Here is an 18002-nt window from a genome sequence, read left to right on the forward strand (position 1 = left end):
GCCCAGGAATTAGGACATGACTAGTTTTCAGGAGGGAGATCATAGATCACATTCTCCTAGTTTCCTAGTGGTAGAGCAAGGGCTCCAAACATTTTCTGCGAAGAAGAATATGGTTCATATAAAGACTGGCACCAAATTTTTGAATTTCTTCCCATTTTCTTCTTGTGTCAAGGAATATATTAGAGTCAACTACTTCATGATGGCTTCCATATTGGTAGGCCAGTTGCTTAGAACAAAACATAAATCTACAGTGAAAAATCAAAGACTTGCTATAAATTCGTCTCAATTTCAAATCCTCCCACCCCACTTACCTCCCCCCCATTCAGTCACAGAAGTATTCCAATAGCAAATTCCAGTTCTTCCTTCCCTTCAGCTCTTTGATGTGTGCCAGTGTCTTAAACACACTCTGTAATGTTCTTTTCCAGTTATTTTTAACTTAGATGACGTTTGTTCTCCCTCTTTCTGCACTGTTTCCTTCTAGATCTTTACTACCAATTCTATTTTTTCCTGGGCGTTGACATCCTCCTCCAATGAATTCATAGGATTATACTTCTCAATCAACTTCACCTGTTTAAGACAGTTTGCATTTTTGCACCAAAGGTAAAATTTCTCCTGCAAGACCTGAAGTGTTCCATTGTGGGAGAAGAATGTGAATGTGGCATAGTGGGGTGGGATTACTTTTAAAACAAGCAGAAGTTCCTGGGACTTCATAACTGTCTTTACAGTTTATTAATTTATAGGAGACAAAAAGTCATGGGCAGACGAAGAATCATGAGAGGGAACAGTTGGGGATTTGGCAAAGGGAGATTTAGAGAACTTAGGGAAGTAGAACTTGGGAGTGTTGTTCACCTTAAAGTATTCCTAAGGAATGATATCAGAATCCAAGAAATAAGTCTTGATTAGTAAAATTTCAGGGTATTTTGGGGAGAAACCTGTAGGCATGGTGCTTCTTAACATCATCTAAATAAAAATCTACTCCCTATGTGCATGTGACTGACTCGAAAGAACTACTGTAGCTTAAAAATTTATCTGAATCAGTGTCTACTATTCTTTAATATTTGTAAGGTGCTTCATTCAACACTTGACTTTGCATACAGTATCAGCACAATAAATGATAACTATAGCTTCACCTTTTTTATTTTCCTAGATGAATTTTAGTATATTTTGATCACATTTGAAAAAAATTCACTGCTGATATATTCAAATGAATTGCTGATTCAGCACATAAAGCAAGGCAAGTCTCTCAATCAAGCATGATAAAGAAGAGAAATGAGAGAAGGAACTATGAAATAACTGGCTTGGAAACTAACAATGTGGAAAATAAAGACCAATAATATACTAAACTTAGAAAACATTGTTTTTGAGGAAATCAGTAGTATTAGCATGTAGCCTTCCCACACTAAAAAGTATCTGAAAGGTACCTCAAACTCCTGCATGCCCAGTTTTTAAGGGCTGTTGATCTTACCTGTTCCTTAAAACTGCAGTTCCATGGTTATGGCAGACATGTGGGGAGTTGTGGAGACGTAAGGGAGAGATTTTGAGTAACACAATTTATTGTTGAACTTTGGACATGTGTTTGAACTGTGCAGGTCCACTTATATGTGGATTTTTTTCAACAAATACAGTACAGTCCTGTAAATGTATTTTTTCTTCCTTATGATTTTCTCAATAACATTTTTTCTTTAGCCTACTTCATTGTAAGAATATAGTATGTAATACATATAACATACAAAATGTGTGTTAATCGACTGTTTATGTTTTCGATAAGGCTTTGAGTAATTAGTAGGCTATTAGAAGTTGTTTTTGGGGAGTTAAAAGTTATATGTGGATTTTCAGGTGCTCAGGGTGGGGGAAGTGGGTCAACACCCCCATGTTGTTTAAGGGTCAACTATACCATTAACTTTTCAGAATGCTTTTGACAAATTAACATTCACAGATCAATTGACTGATTTGGACAAAACATGCCAGTTTTCTAATTCAAATAGAATTGAGGTGAATGACAGGCTTGGCAGAGGTAGGTGAGAGACATTTTATAATTGACCATGGGTACCAGCTCCTGGTTTTGTTGTTTTTTTTTTTTCCCTTTAAGTTCTGATCCAACATAATCCATTAGACTGTCACATTCACACTTGCTTGTTATTTATTTAGTGAGCTCTATTGAGTCCTTGAAGACCTGTGGGCAAAGCTTCTTGACTTGAAAAACCACGTTACTAAGGGCAGAGGTGTTAATATAGATTTTGGCCCCTCAACCAGGAAAGCACTTAAAAGAGAAGCGGCCACTAAATGATTCAATTAGTCTAACCTCTCACCCGCCCTTTTTAAGAAAAGAGAGTCCTCTGCCACAGCAGTAGCCCAAGCCTATCCCCTTTGTCCACACTCTACAACAGATGGAGTTGTTTTTCTAAGTGGAAAGCTTTTGTGGGGCAGATCTAAGGATATAAGAGAGAATAAAGGGTTGTTAATAATCTGAGGCCAGTATTTTATGAAATGACTTGAACCGTCTGATCCTACAGGACTAGTTTATAAAGTGTTAACTACAACAACAACAAAACTAGCATGAGTATCAGTGATTTGACAGCTTTCATGGTAAGAATTGGGTTTACTAACAAATTGTGGATTCCCAGCCCTCTACATTACACAGTAATTTCCAGGCATTTTAAAACCACTTCTGGGCTGCCCGCTCTACTTGAATGTACTGCTGAGTCAAAAGCGTTCTGGATTCCCTTGTGTTTTTTTACAGATTCTTTTGCCATTTGAAGAATCAATACTAAATGCAGGCATAGACAGATAGCATTTTATACTTGGTATTTGGAACAACAGGAGGGTGTCATTTATCAGTACTTTTTCAGGCACCAGAAAATTATATGGCAAAATAAATTTGTAGAATAAACAGTTTTTCAGTCACAGAGATTATGGCACATCAGTTTCTAATGAGATATACATGCTCAGGTAGACACAGAAAGCCTTGATGGAAGTGTAAAAACCCTTTGAAATGAACTAGCATTGTTAGTATTGTAAAACTGGGGAAAATATTTTCCCTGCTTACTCGGAAACTTTTAAAGAAGCCTGGCAGCAAGAGATGCTTGAAAGTAACACTGTGGGATGCCATTTCCAAATGTTCTTGTTGAAAAGGAGAGTGGGGATAGTGATTTACCCTCTCTTAAAGTTTTATATTTGGGGCACACTTCGGGAAATTCACTACTTCATAATGAATGTGAGACACTGATGAGTCTTATAAAATGTTTCCATTCTTACACTCTCGATTCAAACAATATTTATTTATGCTTTCCATAACCTGTCACTCAGCAAGGCACTGGAGACACAAATGGTCTCATTAAAATACTCCTTTCAAAATGTTTTCCCTGAATAGAAGTTGGAAGAGGTTTCCAGCTGAATTGAAAAAAGAATAAAGAGATGGAATAACAAAGCATTGAACTTGGAAATGCCTTATTGTAGTTTTAATTTTGGATTTAATGTATCCATTAGATGTCAATCAAATCTGCTTTCTGTATGTTTCCAAATCATGTCTGTTAAGTATATCCTAACTGAAATATTAAATTTTTAAAAACAATCATGTAGGTCCTGTTCTTGCACCTATATAGAGAGAAAATTTAAGACTGGAAGGGATCTGAAACTGTATGTTTTATCCCCACTGTACACCAATGTACTGTTTCGTATTCCTTTGACAAAATGTTCTAAAAAATAGTTACAGATTTAAGAGGGGGAAAGAGAAATGAGAATTTCATAAAGTCATGCTGTGTACTAGGCCATATGTGAAGTCCTTTCAATATTTTACATTATTTAAATCATCAGCCATGTGAATAAGTGTTGAACTCCTCATTTTGCAGTGAGGATACCAAGGCTCAGAGTCATCAGGTAACCTGCTCCAGGTCCTAAACTAAGAGATGGAGTAGATAGCCAAGGCCAAGATTTTGATACTAAATACTTCCTTGGATCCAAAATGCATTTTTGAGAAACAAGTTGTGTTATGTCCATTAGTGGATGGCCAACTAGGAGGATAAGGCATCATTTGTTCAGAAAGTACACTTTTATTTATATTACAGGTTATTTCATTAATACAACTTAGAAAAAGATAGTGCTCATCTAATAAGTGCCTTGATGTTGCTGGAGCATCACCCTGACTGATTCTTTCAATCCAGTCCCTCTGTTTCTTCTACCTTTGACCTTTCAGGGCTCTCTAGTTAGCTTGGACAACATTTCACAAGAATTTAGCTTTTGAATTTGTTTCCCAAATTGCCCTTGTGGGTTTAAAAGAAAAGTATTCTCATTCAAGAAAGATCAAATGACATCTTAGCAGAAGATGCTACTTGTGAGCACTGAATAATACCTAGACAATCAGTTCTGGAATTGCTGACTTATACTAAATTATACAAACATCTATTCCTAAAGCCCCAGTAAACCAATTTTCTCTCCCATGTGATAGGAATAATTTCTCTCAACTTAAACCTGTGTTTCATAACTAAATAAGGTGAAAACTTTTTACTTTAACCATATATCAGGCATTAAAAAAATCTAAATATGGGGCACCTGGGTGGGTCAGTCGTTAAGCATCTGCCTTCAGTTCAGGTCATGATCCCAGGGTCCTGGGTTCGAGCCCCACATCAGGCTCCCTGCTCTGCGGGGAGCCTGCTTCTCCCTCTCCCGCTCCCCCTGCTTGTGCTCCCTCTCTCACTGTCTCTCTCTGTCAAATAAATAAATAAAATCTTTAAAAAAAAAAATCTAAATATGGCGAGAACTCTGACTACCACTGCTAATTATGAACCCATCATCACTATTACTATTACTGCTAGTCTGAGCACTTAGCATACAACAGGCACTCTTCAAAAGACTCTACCTGACTCAATCTCATTGTGTCTTCGTAATATCTCTAGAGAGAAAGGAGGACCCTTATTTTATAAATGAAGCCAAGCCTTAGAAAATTTGGAAAACTTGTCTCTTGTAAAGGAGGCATAATTGTTTACCTGTATATAAAATAGCTGTCTCAAGAAAATTAACCAGGGGAGCCTTGTTAATGATTTCAGCTCTGTATGGATCTTCTTATGCTGGAATACTCCTTTTACTGTAGACTCTCCATGGCATTTTTAAATGTCAGAGATAATTCCTACTGCCAGGCCTCACCTGATTTTACTAATTCTACACAAAATCTCAGCAAAACCTATAGTTACATTTCAATTACCCTTGAGGAGTGACCCTTACAGTAATTCTGTGGCAGTTACACTAAAATATTGTTTTTATTTTAAAAGGAGAAGCATAATATAACCACATTTTTATTATCCTGGAAAGTAGAAAAATGAGAATGTTATCTATAATTTATATATTTTTACCCTATGTTTCCCTGAGTTTTACTTGTATCATAATGAATCTATAATTTTGCATTTGGCTCTTTCACTTAATATTATGTAAAAAAAATTCAATTCATTACTTAGTTCTCTAGTTTTTACCTCCTAAATATCTCTTGCCTGTGGTCCTTTCCTCTCCAGCTTTTCTGCCACCATCCTCATCCAAGCTACTAGCTTCTCTTTCCTGGACTTCAATAATATCTTTCTTAACAGTTCTACATTTTGGTTCACCTCCATTCTTCAGTTAAGATGTTCTTCACAAAAAATGTCAATTTAATCATATTATCATTCTTAAAACATTTCATAAGTTTTTTACTGATCTTGATATAAAGGCAAATCTTCTGAAGAGGGGTGCTCAACTGCTCTTCTAACTTCATCGGGGACCAAATTCTACACTTTTCTCTTAATTTCAGTCACCTTGGTTGCATTAGTCTGCTTGGGCTGCCATAATGAAATACAACAAACTGAATGCCTTAAATTTTTTTTTTTTTTTTAATGAGTGCCTGGGTGACTCAGTCATTTAAGCCACAGACTCTTGATTTCGGCTCAGGTCATGATCTCAGGATCAAGCCCCACTTTGGGTTCCGTGCTCAGTGTGGAGTCTGCTTGAAATTCTCTCTCTCTCTCTCTCCCCTGCCCCTCCCCCAGCATGCACGTGTGAGTGCATGTGTGTGTGTGCCTACGCATACTCTCTCTCTCTCTCTAAATGAAATATTTAAAAAAATATTTTTGAAGTTTTTATTTAAATTCTAGTTAGTTAACATACAGTGTAATATTAGTTGCAAGTGTACAATATAGTGACTTCCATATAATACCCAGGTGCTCATCACAGCAAGTATGCTTAGTCTCCATCACCTATGTAACCCATCCCCTCACTCACTTTCTCTCTGGTAACCATCTGTTTGTTCCCTATGGTTAAAAGTCTATTTTAGGGTTTGTCTCTTTTTTCTTTCTTCATTTGTTTGGTTTCTTAAATTCCACATGTGAGTGAAATCAGGATACCTGAGTGGTTCAGTCAGTTAAGCATGTGACTCTTGATTTTAGCTCAGGTAATGATCTCAGGGTTGTGAGATTGAGCCCCGCATTGGGCTCCATGCTGAGCATGGAGCTTGCTGAGGATTCTCTCTCTCTCCCCTTCTCCCTCTGCCCCTCCCCGCTTGTACTCACTCTCTCTCTCTGTGTCTCTAAAAATAAAATAAAATAAAATCTTAAAAAAAATCATATGGTATTTGTCTTTCTCTTACCAACTTATTTCACTTAGCATTATACCCTCTATATTCATCCGCATTGTTGCAAATAGCAAAATTTCATTCTTTTTTATGGCTAAGTAATATTCCATTGCATATATACACCACATCATCTTTATCATTCATCTATGGATGGACACTTTGGTTGCTCCGATATTTTGGCTATTTTAAATAATGCTGCAATAAACATAGGGGTGCATATATCTTTTTGAATTAGTGTTTCATATTCTTTGGGTAAATACCCAATAGTGTGATTATTGGATCATATGGTAATTCTGTTTTTAATTTTTTTGAGGTGCCTTTATACTGTTTTCCACAGTGACTGCACCAGTTTGCCACCAACAGTGCATGAGGGTTCCTTTACCTCCATATCCTTACCAATATTTCTTGTGTTTTTGATTTTAGCCATTCTGACATGTGTGAGGTGATATTTTATTGTAGCTTTGAATTACATGTCCCTGATTATGAGTGATGTTGAGCATCTTTTCATGTGTCTGTTCTCCATCTGCACATTTTCTTTGGAGAAATGTCTGTTCATGTCTTCTGCCCATTTATAATTGGGTTATTTGTAGGTTTTGTGTTGAGTTATATAAGTACTTGTCTATTTTGAATGCTAACCCTTTATCAGATATGTCATTGGCAAATATCTTCTCACATTCAGTAGGTTTCCTTTTAGTTCTGTTGATTATTTCATTTGCTGTGTAGAATCTTTTTATTTTGATGTGGTCCCACTAGTTGATTTTTCCTTTTGTTTCCTTTGTCTCAGGAGACATATCTAGAAAAATGTTGCCATGGCCAATGCCAAAGAAATCACTGCCCGTGGTCTCTTCTAGGATTTTATAGTTTCAGGTCTCACATTTAGGTTTTTAATCCATTTTGAGTTTATTTTTGTGTATGGGGTGAGAATGTGTTCCAGTTTCATTCTTCTGCATGTAGCTGTCCAGTTTTCCCAGCACCAGTTTTTGAAGAGATTGCAATTTCCCATTGCATATTTTTGCCACCTTTGTCAAAGATTAATTGATTGTATAATTGTGGGTTTATTTCTGGATTTTCTATTCTGTTCCATTGACCTATGTGTGTACTTTTTTTTTTAATTTTTTTATTCTTATGTTAATCCCCATACATTACATCATTAGTTTTAGATGTAGTGTTCCATGATTCATTGTTTGTGCATAACACCCAGTGCTCCATGCAGAATGTGCCCTCCTCAATACCCACCACCAGACTAACCCATCCTCCCATCCCCCTCCCCTCTAGAACCCTGTTTGTTTTTCAGAGTCCATCATCTCTCATGGTTCGTCTACCCCTCCGATTTCCCCCCCTTCATTCTTCCCCTCCTGCTACCTTCTTCTTCTTTTTTTTTCTTAACATATATTGCATTATTTGTTTCAGAGGTACAGATCTGAGATTCAACAGTCTTGCACAATTCACAGTGCTTACCAGAGCACATACCCTCTCCAGTGTCTATTACCCAGTCACCACATCCTTCCCACCCCAACCGTCACTCCAGCAACCCTCAGTTTGTTTCCTGCGATTAAGAATTCCTCATATCAGTGAGGTCATATGATACATGTCTTTCTCTGTTTGACTTATTTCGCTCAACATAATACCCTCCAGTTCCATCCACGTCGTTGCAAAAGGCAAGATCTCATTCCTTTTGATGGCTGCATAATATTCCATTGTATATATATACCACATCTTCTTTATCCATTCATCTGTCGATGGACATCTTGGCTCTTTCCACAGTTTGGTATTGTGGACATTGCTGCTATAAACATTGGGGTGCATGTATCCTTTCGGATCCCTACTTTTGTATCTTTGGGGTAAATACCCAGTAGTGCAATTGCTGGGTCATAGGGTAGCTGTATTTTCAACTTTTTGAGGAACCTCCATACTGTTTTCCAGAGTGGCTGCACCAGCTTGCATTCCCACCAACAGTGTAGGAGGGTTCCCCTTTCTCCACATCCCCGCCAACATCTGTTGTTCCCTGACTTCTTAATTTTAGCCATTCTGACTGGTGTGAGGTGGTATCTCATTGAGGTTTTTATTTGGATTTCCCTGTTGCCAAGTGATATTGAGCACTTTTTCATGTGTCTGTTGGCCATTTGGATGTCTTCTTTGGAAAAATGTCTGTTCATGTCTTCTGCCCATTTCTTGATTGGATTCTTTGTTCTTTGGGTGTTGAGTTTGATGAGTTCTTTATAGATTTTGGATACTAGCCCTTTATCTGATATGTCATTTGCAAATATCTTCTCCCATTCTGTCGGTTGTCTTTTAGTTTTGTTGACTGTTTCCTTTGCTTTGCAAAAGCTTTTTATTTTGATGAAGTCCCAATAGTTCATTTTTGCCCTTGCTTCCCTTGCCTTTGGCGATATTTCTAGGAAGAAGTTGCTTCGGCTGAGGTCAAAGAGCTTGCTGCCTGTGCTCTCCTTTAGGATTTTGATGGACTCCTGTCTCACATTGAGGTCTTTCAACCATTTGGAGTCTATTTTTGTGTGTGGTGTAAGGAAATGGTCCAGTTTCATTCTTCTGCATGTGGCTGTCCAATTTTCCCAACACCATTTGTTGAAGAGACTGTCTTTTTTCCATTGGACATTCTTTCCTGCTTTGTCAAAGATTAGTTGACCATAGAGTTGAGGGTCCATTTCTGGGCTCTCTATTCTGTTCCATTGATCTATGTGCCTGTTTTTGTGCCAGTACCATACTGTCTTGATGATGACAGCTTTGTAATAGAGCTTGAAGTCTGGAATTGTGATGCCGCCAGCTCTGCTTTTCTTTTTCAACATTCCTCTGGCTATGCGGGGTCTTTTCTGGTTCCATACGAATTTTAGGATAATTTTTTCCATTTCTTTGAGAAAAGTGGATGGTATTTTGATGGGGATTGCATTGAATGTGTAGATGGCTCTAGGTAGCATTGACATCTTCACAATATTTGTTCTTCCAATCCATGAGCATGGAACGTTTTTCCATTTCTTTGTGTCTTCCTCAATTTCTTTCATGAGTATTTTATAGTTTTCTGAGTACAGATCCTTTGTCTTTTGGTTAGATTTATTCCTAGGTATCTTATGGTTTTGGGTGCAATTGTAAATGGGATTGACTCCTTAATTTCTCTTTCTTCTGTCTTGTTGGTGTATAGGAATGCCACTGACTTCTGTGCATTGATTTTATATCCTGCCACTTTACTGAATTCCTGTATGAGTTCTAGCAGTTTTGGGGTGGAGTATTGTGGGTTTCCCACATAAAGTATCATATCATCTGCAAAGAGTGAGAGTTTGACTTCTTCTTTGCCAATTAGGATGCCTTTTATTTCTTTTCGTTGTCTGATTGCTGTGGCTAGAACTTCCAATACTATGTTGAATAGCAGTGGTGATAGTGGACATCCCTGCCATGTTCCTGACCTTAGGGGAAAAGCTCTCAGTTTTTCCCCATTGAGAATGATATTCACTGTGGGTTTTTCATAGATGGCTTTTATGATATTGAGGTATGCACCCTCTATCCCTATACTTTGAAGAGTTTTGATCAAGAAATGATGCTGTACTCTGTCAAATGCTTTTTCTGCATCTATTGAGAGGATCATATGATTCTTGTTGTTTCTTTTGTTAATGTATTGTATCACATTGATTGATTTGTGGATGTTGAACCAACCTTGCAGCCCAGGGATAAATCCCACTTGGTCGTGGTGAATAATCCTTTTAATGTACTGTTGGATCCTATTGGCTAGTATTTTGGTGAGAATTTTTGCATCCATGTTCATCAGGGATATTGGTCTGTAATTCTCCTTTTTGATGGGGTCTTTGTCTGGTTTTGGGATCAAGGTAACGCTGGCCTCATAAAATGAGTTTGGAGGTTTTCCTTCCATTTCTATTTTTTGGAATAGTTTCAGAAGAATAGGTATTAATTCTTCTTGAAATGTTTGATAGAATTCCCCTGGGAAGCCATCTGGCCCTGGGCTCTTGTTTGTTGGGAGATTTTTGATGACTACTTCAATTTCCTTAGTGGTTATAGGTCTGTTCAGATTTTCTATTTCTTCCTGGTTCAGTTTTGGTAGTTGATACATCTCTAGGAATGCCTTCATTTCTTCCAGGTTATCTAATTTGCTGGCATAGAGTTGCTCATAATATGTTCTTATAATTGTTTGTATTTCTTTGGTGTTGGTTGTGACCTCTCCTCTTTCATTCATGATTTTATTGATTTGGGTCATTTCTCTTTTCTTTTTGATAAGTCTGGCCAGGGGTTTATCAATCTTGTTAATTCTTTCAAAGAACCAGCTCCTAGTTTCGTTGATCTGTTCTATTGTTCTTTTAGTTTCTATTTCATTGATTTCTGCTCTGATCTTTATTATTTCTCTTCTCCTGCTGGGTTTAGGCTTTTGTTGCTGTTCTTTCTCCAGCTCCTTTAGGTGTAGGGTTAGGTTGTGTACTTGAGACCTTACTTGTTTCTTGAGAAAGGCTTGTATTGCTATATACTTTCCTCTTAGGACTGCCTTTGCTGCATCCCAAAGATTTTGAATAGTTGTGTTTTCATTTTCATTGGTTTCCATGAATTTTTTAAATTCTTCTTTAATTTCCTGGTTGACCCATTCATTCTTCAGTAGGATGCTCTTTAGCCTCCATGTATTTGAGTTCTTTCCGACTTTCCTCTTGTGATTGAGTTCTAGTTTCAAAGCATTGTGGTTTGAAAATAGGCAGGGAATGATCCCAATCTTTTGGTACCGGTTGAGACCTGATTCGTGACCTAAGATGTGATCTATTCTGGAGAATGTTCCATGGGCACTAGAGAAGAATGTGTGTTCCGTTGCTTTGGGATGGGATGTTCTGAATATGTCTGTGAAGTCCATTTGGTCCAGTGTGTCATTTGAAGTCTTTATTTCCTTGTTGATCTTTTGCTTAGACGATCTGTCTCTTTCAGTGAGGGGGGTGTTAAAGTCCCCCACTATTATTGTATTGTTGTCGATGTGTTTCTTTGCTTTTGTTATTAATTGCCTTATATAATTGGCTGCTCCCATGTTAGGGGCATAGATATTTATAATTGTTAGATCTTCTTGTTGGATAGACCCTCTAAGTAGGATATAGTGTCCTTCCTCATCTCTTATTACAGTCTTTGGTTTAAAAACTAATTTGTCTGATGTAAGGATTGCCACCCCAGCTTTCTTTTGGTGTCCATTAGCATGGTAAATGGTTTTCCACCTCCTCACTTTCAATCTGGGGGTGTCTTTGGGTCTAAAATGAGTCTCTTGTAGATAGCATATCGATGGGTCTTGTTTTTTAATCCAATCTGATAGCCTGTGTCTTTTGATTAGGGCATTTAGCCCATTTACATTCAGGGTAACTATTGAAAGATAGGAATTTAGTGCCATTGTATTGCCTGTAAGGTGACTGTTACTGTATATTGTCTGTGTTCCTTTCTGTTGCTTTTAGGCTCTCTCTTTGCTTAGAGGACCCCTTTCAAGATTTCCTGTAGGGCTGGTTTTGTGTTTGCAAATTCCTTTAGTTTTTGTTTGTCCTGGAAGCTTTTTATCTCTCCTTCAATTTTCAATGACAGCCTAGCTGGATACAGTATTCTTGGCTGCATATTTTTCTCGTTTAGTGCTCTGAATATATCCTGCCAGTCCTTTCTGGCCTCCCAGGCCTTTGTGGATAGGTCTGTTGCCAATCTAATGTTTCTACCATTGTAGGTTACATATCTCTTCTCCTGAGCTGCTTTCAGGATTTTCTCTTTGTGTCTGAGACTCATAAGTTTTACTATTAGATGTCGGTGAGTTGACCTATTTTTATTGATTTTGAGAGGGGTTCTCTGTGCTTCCTGGATTTTGATGCCTGTTTCCTTCCCCAAATTAGGGAAGTTCTCTGCTATAATTTTGCTCCATTATATCTTCTGCCCCTCTCTCTCTTTCTTCTTTCTGGGATCCCAATTATTCTAATGTTGTTTCATTTTATGGTATCGCTTATCTCTCGAATTTGCCCTTGTGATCCAGTAGTTGTTTATCTCTCTTTTTCTCAGCTTCTTCATTTTCCATCATTTGGTCTTCTATATCACTGATTCTCTCTTCTGCCTCATTTATCCTAGCAGTTAGTGCCCCCATATTTGATTGCACCTCATTAATAGCCTTTTTGATTTCAACTTGGTTAGATTTTAGTTCTTTTACTTCTCCAGAAAGGGTTTCTCTAATAACTTCCATGCTTTTCTCAAGCTCAGCTAGTATCTTTAAAGTGATGATTCTGAACTCTAGATCTGACATCATACTAATGTTCATATTGATAAGGTCCCTGGCAGTCGGTACTACCTCTTGTTCTTTTTGTTGAGGTGATTTTTTCCGTCTTGTCATTTTGTCCAGAGGAGAATAGATTAATGAGAGAACAAAATGCTAGCAGAGTAACAATGTCCCCAGAAAATATACTCTAAACAAATCAGAAAAGACCTGAAGCAGTGGGAAAAGAAAGGGAAAGAGAGAAAAAAGAAAAAGAAAAAGATAAAGATAAAAACAAACAAAAACAGAACAAAAGAAAACAACAAAAAAAAACCCAGAATGTGATCAAATATGATCAGGCTGGTATATAGATCAGTGCCACACACTAGATTTGGGGTGTATTTTGGTCTGTTAGAAGAAAGTGCCTCCCAAAATTTTAAAGAAAGATAAACTTATATATGTACAAAAATAAGGGTTGATATGATGAAGGGATGGAATATGACTGTAAAGATGGAAATTATAAAAAATTTTATAAAAAGAATTGGTAAGAAGTTGTTTGAAAAAAGAAAGAAGAGGATTTAAAAAAAAGAAAAAAAAAAGGGAGAGAATGTGATCAGGCAGGGGAGTACAGGAAAACCATATACTAGAGATTTAGGGTATATTTTGATCTGTTAGAAGAAACTATCTCAAAATTTTAAAGAGAAAACAACTTATATATATATGCCAAAAATACGGGTAACTACTATGAAGGGATAGAATATGACTCTAAAAATGAAAAATAAAAATGTTTTTTTAAAAAAGGGATTGATAAGATGTTGGTTGAAAAAGGGAAAAAGAAAAATTCAAAAAAATAGAAAAAAAGACAGTTAAAAAAAATTAACTTTGAAAAACTAAAGAATCATGGTAAAAAAGCCATGAATTCTATGTGTAGTATTCCCCTAGGGCTGGAGTTCTGCCGTTCTCATTGATCGGTAAACTTGGTCTTGACTGGCTATTCTCGCTGATCTTCTGGGGGAGGGGCCTGTTGCCGTGGTTTCCAAATGTCTTTCCCGGAGGCGGAATTGCCCTGCCCTTGCCCTGTCCGGGTTAAGTAATCTGCTCGGGTTGCTCTCCAGAGCTTTTGTTCCCTGTGAGCTTTCCGTACAGCTTTGGAGGCGGAGAGTGTAAATGGTGGCCTCCCAATCTCCGCCCCGGAGGAGCCGAGAACTCGGTGCCCCACTCCTCAGTGAACCCCCAGAGAAAAGCAGCCAGTCACTCCCGGCTCCCCGGTCTCTGGCCGCACTCCGTGTTCACCCGGCCTGTGACCACGCGTTTCTATCTCTGGCACCTGACTTGGCGCGGAGTCTCCAAACCCAGCAGATCCCCACAGTATGCTCCCACGCCGCTCCTCCCGGGGGAGGAAGGTGAGTCTCCCCAGATCTGCTGCTTGTTGGGTCCGTGCTGGAGGAGTAGTGGTCCGACTGTGCCGCGGATCACAGTTTATGGCAACCCCAAGCTGAGAGCCCGCTCCTCAGCTCTGTCTCTGCAGCCGGCTTCCCTCCTCCAATACCTGGGAGCTCTGCCGCACTCAGGCACCCCTGGTCTTTCTGTGACCCCGAGGGTCCTGAGACCACACTGTCCCGGAGGGTTCCATCCCCCGCTTAGCCACCGGAGTGACGTCCCTCAGCGGAGCAGACTTTTAAAAGTTCCAATTTTGTGCTCCACGACTCTATCACTTGCCAGAAGTGGCTGATGGAGGCCCCTCCCCCGCCGTCTATCCTCCCAAATATCGCCTAGGATTCACTTCTCCGCACGTCCTACCTTCCAGAAAGTGGTCGCTTTTCTGTTCAGAGAGTTGTTGCTATTCCTTTCTTCGATCTCCTGTTGGGTTTGTAGGTGTTCAGAATGGTTTGATCCCTATCCAGCTGAATTCCTGAGAGGAGACGAAATCCAGGTCTCCTACTCCTCCGCCAGCTTGCTCCGCCCCCCTGATCTATGTGTGTACTTTTATGGAAGTACCATACTGTTTTGATCACTACAGCTTTGTAGTATAACTTGAAGTTTAGAATTATGATATTGCCAGTTTTCTTTTTCTTTTTCAAGATAGCTTGGCTATTCTTGTGGTTCCATACAAATTTTAGGATTGTTTGTTCTAGTTCTGTTAAAAATGCTGTTGGTATTTTGATAGGGATTGCATTAAATGTCTAGGTTGCTTTAGGCAGTATAGACATTTTAACAATAATTATTCTTTCAATCCATGAGCATAGAATGTCTTTCCATTTATTTGTGTCTTCTTTAATTTCTTTCATAAGTATTTTATAGTTTTCAGAGTACAGGTCTTTTATATCTTTGGTTAAGTTTATTCCTAGACATTTTATTATTTTTAGTGTAATTGTAAATGGTATTGATTCCTTAATTTCTCTTTTTGCTGCTTCATTATTGGAGTATAGAAATGCAATAGATTTCTGTACATTGATTTTGTATTTTGCGACTTTACTGAATATGTTTATCAGTTCTAACAGTTTTTTGGTGGAATCTTTTAGGTTTTCCATGTACAGTATCATTTCATCTTCAAATAGTGAAAATGTTACTTCTTCCTTGCTGATTTAGATGCATTTGATTTCTTTTTGTTGTCTGATTGCCGTGGCTAGGACTTCCAATACTGTGTTGAATAAAAGTGGTGAGAATGGACATCCCTGTCTTGTTCCTGACAGTAGTGTAAAGCTCTCAGTTTTTCTCCATTTAGGATAATGTCAGCTGTGGGTTTTTCATATACAGCTTTTATTATGTTGAGGTATAGTCCCTCTAAACCTACTTTGTTCAGGGTTTTTTTTTATTATGAATGGATATTGTACTTTGTCAAATGTTTTTTCTGTATTTATTGAAATAAACATATGGTTTTTATCCTTTCTTTTATTAATGTGGTTTATCAGTTGATTGATTTGTGCATATTGACCCACTCTCACAACCCAGGAATGAATCCCATTTGATCGTGGTGAATGACTTTTTTAATGAATTGTTGGATTCGATTTGCTACTATTTTGTTGAGGATTTTTGCATCTATGTTCATCTGAGATATTTATGTGTAGTTCTTTTTTTTTTTTTTTTTTGTGGTGTCTTTATCTGGTTTTGGTATCAGGGTAATGGTGGCTGCATAGAATAAATTTGGAATCTTTCCTTCCTCTTCTATTTTTTGGAATAGTTTGAGAAGAATAGGTATTATCTCTTCTTAAATGTTTGGTAGAATTCACCTGTGTAGCTGTCTGGTTTTGGACTTTTGTTTGTTGAGAGTTTTTTGATTATTGATTCAACTTCTTTGCTGGTTGTTGGTCTGTTCAAATTTTCTATTTCTTCCTGTTTCAGTTTTGGTAGTTTATCTATTTCTAGGAATTAATCCATTTCTTCTAGGTTGTCCAATTTGTTGGCATATAGCTTTTTATACTATTTTCCTATAATCCTTTGTATTTGTGTGGTGTTGATTGTTCTTTCTCCTCTCTCATTTGTGATTTTTTTTTCATTTGGGTCTTTTCTCTTTTCTTTTTGATAAATCTGTCTAGAAGTTTATCAATTTTATTAATTTTTTCAAAGAACCATCTCCTAGTTTCATTGATCTGTTCTACTTTTTTTTTTTTTAGTTTCTCTATCTATCATTTATTTCTCTTCCAATCTTTATTATTTCCTTCCCTCTGGTGGTTTTACATTTTGTTTGTTGTTCTTTTTCTAGCTCCTTTAGATGTAAGGTCAGGTTGTTTATTGGAGAATGTTCTTCCTTTTTTGAGGTAGCCCTGTATTACTATATACTTCTCTCTTATGACCACTTTTGCTGCATCCCAAAGGTTTTGAACCCTTGTGTTTTCATTTTCATTTGTTTCCATGTATTTTTAAATTTCTTCTTTGATTTCCTGACTGATCCATTCACTATTTAGTGGGGTGTTCTTTAACTTTCATATACTTGTGCTCTTTCCAGATTTTTTCTTGTGGTTGATTTCTAATTTCATAGTGTTGTAGTCAGAAATGGTGCACAGTATGATTTGAATTTTCTTGAATTTGTTGAGGCCTATTTTGTGGCCTAACATGTGATCCATTTTCTGGAGAATATTCCATGTGCACTTGTGCTGTTTTAATTTGGAATACCCTGAATATGTCTATTCAGTCTATCTGGTTCAGTGTGTCATTCAAAGTCATTTTTTCTTTGGTGATTTTCTGTTTAGATGATTTGTCCATTGATGTTAGCGGGCTGTTAAAGTTCCCTACTATCATTGTATTATTATCAATTAGTTCCTTTATGTTTGGTATTAATTGTTTTATGTATTTGGGTGCTCCCATGTTGGGTCCATAAATATTTACAATTGTTATATCTTCTTGTTGGATTGTCCTCTTTATTATTATATAGTTCCCTTCTTCGTCTCATGTTACAGTCTTTGTTTCAACGTCTGATTTGTCCTATATAAGTATTGCTACTTCAGCTTTCTTTTGAAAACCATTTGCATAATAAATGTTTCTCTATCCCCTCATTTTGAATCTACAGGTGTCTTTAGGTCTAAAATGAGTCTATTGTAGGCAGCATATAGAAGGGTTTTGTTTTTTTTTAATCCATTCTGATAACCTTTGTCTTTTGATTGGAGCATTTAGTGCCTTAACATTCAAAGTAATTATTGATAGGTATATATTTATTGCCTTTTATTACTTTTTATAGTTTCTGGAGGTTTCTTCTGATCTTGTTTTTCTCTCATGTTTTGCTGATTTTCTTTAGTGAAATATTTGGATTTCTTTCTCTTCATTCTTTGCATGTTTATTAGTGCTTTTGATATATGGTTACCATTAAGTTTGTATATAACCTCTTATGCATATAACAGTCTATATTAAGTTGATGGTCATTTAAATGTGAGCCCATTCTTTTCTCCTCTCTTCTCCATGTTTTGGGTATATGTTATTTTATTTTATTCCTTTTTTTGTGAGTTTTTTCACTGATATTTTACAGAAATATTCATTTTTACTGCTTTTGTGTTCTCCACCTTTATACCATCACTTTTGGTTTCTTGCAGGGCTGGTTTAGTGGTCATGAACTCCCTTAGTTTTTGTTTGTCTGGGAAACTGTCTCTCCTTCTATTCTGAATGATAGTCTTGTAGCATAGAGTATTCTTGGCTGCACATTTTCCCATTCAGCATTTTGAATATATCATGCCCCTCTCTTCTGGCTTAACAAATTTCTGCTGAAAAATCTCCTAC

At 37.3% G+C, this 18002-nt stretch overlaps 1 long non-coding RNA gene across 2 annotated transcripts in view; it reads left to right on the top strand.

Annotated features, from left to right (window-relative positions):
- The window catches only part of LOC123863348 (uncharacterized), a 420091-nt gene that overhangs the window by 94962 nt on the left and 307127 nt on the right, over positions 1-18002 (top strand). The window lies entirely within an intron of this gene.

This window comes from Mirounga angustirostris, unplaced genomic scaffold, assembly GCF_029215605.1.
Source record: "Mirounga angustirostris isolate CCGP_5_RB_7025 unplaced genomic scaffold, mMirAng1.0.hap1 SCAF_1, whole genome shotgun sequence".
Classification (NCBI taxonomy): Eukaryota; Metazoa; Chordata; class Mammalia; order Carnivora; family Phocidae; genus Mirounga; species Mirounga angustirostris.